Raw genomic sequence first — 5,360 nt, 5'->3', positions numbered from 1 at the left:
AAGCACTTGATAGACTCTGGGTGTGACTTTGAGTTTCAGAAATTTTCAAAAATAGGAAATATATGCACTGAAATGAAGGCTATATAAAGAAACAAATGATTGATAAAAAGAAAGAATTGTGCAGTAAATAAGGTCACTAAAGGGGAATGAAAAATTAACAATTACCTTCAGCAGCCAAAGCGAATATTGGTGCAAATCTGTATAATTTTCAAAAAGTAAGATCTGAGAGACATTTCTGCTGTGGTTTCTCATTTAAAAAGGCATGCTTTGGGCTATGGATGGTGATACATGCTTACAGTTCTTCATTCAGATAGATGAGGTAGAAGGATTACAGTTTTAAAGTCAACCTGGGCAACATAGCAAGATACTGCCTCAAAAATTCAAAAGAGGAAGGCAAGGAAGGTGGGAAGGAAGGAGGGACAGAGGGAGGGAAGGAGGGAGGGAGGGAGGGCAAACATTCTAAAGCAAGCTATAAAAATAAAACTTATGGTTTTGCTACTTTCATTTGTCCCGGTTCACACCATAGCAGAAAGTGTAATGGGAGTTCTGTAAGAGCCAAACTCATGGAGTCAAAAATAGTACATTGCAAGTGTGTAACTGGTGGTGAAGTGAAATGTTCCTGGAGGTGACCCAGCTCTCTAAGTGCTATCAACATGGATTGGAGCCTCTTGTTTTCAAAATCCCTTATCTAGCCCCAAGGTAATCTGTGTATATGAATAGAGAGGTAAAAATCCTTACCAACATGTTGGAGAGATGACTCAGCAGTTAAGAACACTGGCTGTTCTTGCAGAAGACCTGGGTTCAAATCCCAGAACCCCCACATGGCAGCTAACAACTGCTGGTAATTCCAGTTCCAGAGGATTTAGCACCCTCTTCTGACCTCCATGGGCATTGCAGGACATGGGTGCACTTACGTACATGCAGGCAATACACATGTACACATAAAATAAAAATAATAAATATAATATTTAAAAAACTCCTTACCACCCCATCTTGCCTGAGTTCCAACATCCACAATGTCTCATCATCATACAGACTGTCATTAGCAGAGACTCTCTTTTCCGTTGGATCACACTGTGTTGAATGTCAATGCTATTCTGCAGTTCTCAGCAAATATTACATGTACATAGATTCTTGACTGGAATTTTATGTAAACAGTCTATATTACATGATATTAACACTGACAATTTCTAAATATGGTGGTTTGAATTTTCCCCATTGATTGAGCCTTAAGTCTAATTAAACAACTTTTGATTAGTCCCAAGATAAAAGTGTCATTATTGCACCAATAGAAATATTTTGCTGGGTTTGCAATTGTTGTGGTTCATAGGTTTTACATCTGGATAGAATCAGTGATTATTTTTCTCTTTTGGGAGCTTGTACAGTATTCTCTGATACTATGAAAGCTAGTCTTCGGGGAAGCAGCTTCCAGGTCATTTCCAGCTCTATGCTCCAGATACTGTGTCCAGAGTCGTGTCTTCAACAATAGGGTCTTTCAACTTCCGAGAGGCAATCGATGGCCGTGGAAATAGTCCATATTATTTTGGTTATCTCCTTGACCACTCTGACCAACAAACTCTAAGGCAGTTTCCCTTACCTGGTACTGTTATTATTTTATATAGTCTTCAGCCATACACCTGAATTCATTCATTTTATATTTTTTCAGTAAGCTTATTAAATAATACATGTTAAAAATATGGAATGCTTTACAAATTTGTGTGTCAGCCTTCCATGGAGGCCATACTAATCTTCTCTGTATAGTTCCAGTTTTATTATGTATGCTGCAGAAGTGAGCAAAATAGTTTTATTTTTAGGGGAAATGCAAACCATAATAATATTCTGGAAGATTGTTCTAAAGAGAAGAAAAAAAATATCTGACATAAAGTCCTTATTTCCAGGCTGAACTGGTGATGGAAATGCATGAATACAAGATCTCCTTAGAAATATGTGAACGCTAATGGTAGACAAATTATAAACCTACGGACGAGAGGAACAAATAAAGATCTGATTCCTATGTATAACATGGACATAGAAGAAAGTGGAGAATTATCTGCAAATTAATGATATAAATATTATCCCAACATAATATAATATTTAGCCATTTGTGTTACAAAAATACATTTTAGAATATGCCCAAATTCAGTTACTATGTCTCTCGTGAATAAAAGAAAGATAGTATTCTAGCTTGCTCTTCTGTTGCATGTCACTCAACAATCAAGAAAATGCCACACAGACATACCCACAGGCAGGTCCAATAATGGAAATTCCCCTAGTAAGGTTCCCTTATCCCAGATGTGTCAAGTTTACAGCTGAAGCTGTCTAGCATAGGTGATGATTGATAGCTGAATGATAGATGATAGATAGGCAGATGATAGATAGATGGTGATGATGGATGATAGATGATTGATAGAGACAGATGATAGATAAATTGATAGATAGATAGATAGACAGATAGATGATAGATAGATAGATAGATAGATAGATAGATAGATAGATAGATGATAGAAGATAGATGATTGATAGATGATAGATAGATGATAGATAGATAGATAGATAGATAGATAGATAGATGATGGATAGATAGATGATAGATAGATAGATAGATAGATAGATAGATAGATAGATAGATAGATGATAGATAGAGATATGATAGACACATGGTAGATGATAATTTACATTATATAAAAAAGATTCAATAACTTAGGTTAACTGGGCAGGTAGATAGAAACTTATATTAATGGATATTCATCCAAGAACTCAAAAGCAAGGATGTTGGGAGTTCATGAGCTCAAAGCCACCAGATAGCCTGCAGTATTCAAGACACCAGAGCCTACAGATGTCTAGGAAGTTGGTATGGGGACAAGGAATTGATTCTTCACAGACAGGAGATGTAAGTTTCATAAGCAGTAATTGGTTGGTATAAAGATACTAACTAGAACGAAAAAGCTTCTAACCTTAGGCTTTGTTAAGGAGAAAAAAAAAGAACCAGAGTTATGACATTTTTCCATAGCATCCAGTTAGATGTCATAAAATCACTACTGCACCTCAGTGAGAAGATCTGTACCCTGCAATTTGCTGCACCAAAGAGGAAGTTGAGATGGATTAGGTAGTGTGATGGACGATTGCAAGGGGACTGTTCTTCCTCTTGAACTCTCCATATCAAAGTAGTCTGCATATACCATAAAAACACAGTTTTAAAAATTAAATACAATGATAATTTTTAAATTCTGAACGTTTGAAGTAACACTGAAAGAATTTAAATTAGGAAATAAAATCAATGCAGTAAAGTGAAAGGACAGATTACAAGATACAAAAATGGACAGTAGAAGTAAGTTAAAAGAGGATAAAAGTCTTCGCAGGAGCAGAACCTCAGTACCTTCCACCTGCAGAGCATGTCCTTGACCTCAAACTAGGCACCAAGGCAGCCACCCATTGGCAGGTGTTCTGAGTAATATTTTCTTAGTGTTAAGAACCATTTCTTCTCATTTTAGTCCCAACACCAAAACAAGAAAAACAAAGTATGAAACTCCATAAAGTGGAAAAAAGAGGTTTAACAATGTAATAGCAAAGCAATTTGTTTTAAACAGATATATCTTGAATCAAAGTAATTGATAAAAATAGATGCCACATGATTCTACAACTTTTTTTTGAAACAGCTTATCAAGTTCAGAACTGAGTTTTAGAAAAATCTCGAGAACTTAAAGGTAGATCTCATCTTTTTGTGTGCCTAGAGTTGTTTGAATAATAAGCAAATCTTTATAGTTCATCTAGCACGCAGAATCTTTAAACAACTGTTGGACTGAGAGTAATGATCACAGGGGAAGTCTGGGGTGCGTATAGTAGAGAGGAGGCCATGCTCATCCCAAGTCTTTACATGAATGGAAAGACTGCAGTGAATTCCATTTGTCTGTATAATTCATATGTATTAATATGTGAGTTTTATATCCCATAAAAACTATCCAAATTCTGCAATGCCTATTTATACCAACTTTTAAATACATTGAGAATTGTGAAGTGATATTTTTAAGGGCATGCATTTATAATATTTTATTTAAACTTTATTGAGAATTTTATGTGTGAATAATGTATTAACATCACTTCCATCTTCCTAACTCCTTCCAACTCCTCCTATATTTCTCCCACTCAATTTCCTGACCTCTTTTTTCAATTATTATTGCTACATCTCTCTCTCTCTCTCTCTCTCTCTCTCTCTCTCTCTCTCTCCCTCCCTCCTCCTGGTGTGTGTGTGTGTGTGTGTGTGTGTGTGTGTGTGTGAGAATAACTTATTGAGTCCATTTAGTGGTGCTTATATGTACATGTCTTTAGAATGAACCTAAAGTTAGGACTAGATAACCAACCTGGGAGCTATTCTTGGAAAAAAATTGTTTGTTTTTTTTTCTCTCTCTCAGCATCCATTGATTGACGGCAGCTCTTCATCTAGGGGCAGGAACCTGTGAAATTTTCCCCATCCAAACTGGCATGTCAAATGGTAATGTCACTATGCACTTCTTGCTCAGTCAACCAGATTGTTGAGATTCCACAGGTGCATCATCCCTGTCATGTCTAGAAGACACTATCTAGCAGTAGTTCTGGTCCTCTGGCTCTTAGAATCTCATTGTAACCCCCATTCCGAGCCACTCACCCCACCCCATATTTCCTCAGCCTTCCATGTGGAATTTCATTTTAAATTTATTGACTGGGAATGGGCATCTGTAAAGTCACTTATTCTCTACATTTTGACTAGTTGTGAATCTCTGTTATTGCCTCCATCTGTTACTGAATCAAACATCTTTTTTTGGTAATTTTTAATTGAATTTTTGTGTATTTCATACAGAACATGTTAATCAGTCTTAATTAGCTTTATACCCCCTTCTCCATTGGCATACTCCCACAGTCCCCCACCACTGGAATTCATACATTCTATCATTTGTGTTAAGGCTTATTGTGTCGAGTTAGTGTCCCCAGATGTCCCTCAGTGCAAGTTTATCCATTGGGATCTAGGCAGCTTATCTAGAATCACTTCCTTTAAGAGGATCAGCTCTTCCTCACCCAGCAGTAATCAGCTGCCAATAATTCTTTGACTAAGATTGGGACTTGCTGCACATTTCCACAGTTCTTTTCTGGGGTTTGTCTGCTTGAGTTTGCATAGGTCTTGTGCATGCTGACACCATTGCTGTAGGTTCATATGAGCAAGGTCCCAGGAGTTCGTAGAACTCTATTTCCATATGATCATACACTTCCTCCCTGGATCTTACAATTTTTCTTCCTCTTCTAAAGCAATGATCCTTGAGTCCTGGGTGAGTAGAGTTTAATATGAGTCCTGTCCAAGGAGCCACATTTTGGAGACTTTTATTCCCTAT

General features: G+C 36.9%; 1 non-coding gene across 1 annotated transcript; it reads right to left on the bottom strand.

Annotated features, from left to right (window-relative positions):
* Positions 1-1,690: 1,690 nt before the first annotated feature.
* On the bottom strand, positions 1,691-1,797 carry LOC115068780. The gene has a single exon (XR_003848127.1). It is a non-coding gene; the product is annotated as a U6 spliceosomal RNA (small nuclear RNA).
* Between the last annotated feature and the right edge of the window lie 3,563 nt (positions 1,798-5,360).

This window comes from Nannospalax galili, unplaced genomic scaffold (assembly GCF_000622305.1).
Source record: "Nannospalax galili isolate Female #2095 unplaced genomic scaffold, S.galili_v1.0 scaffold87, whole genome shotgun sequence".
Taxonomy (NCBI): Eukaryota; Metazoa; Chordata; class Mammalia; order Rodentia; family Spalacidae; genus Nannospalax; species Nannospalax galili.
The sequence above is the reverse complement of the archived record's forward strand: the minus strand, read 5'-3'. Positions and strand labels throughout refer to the sequence as shown.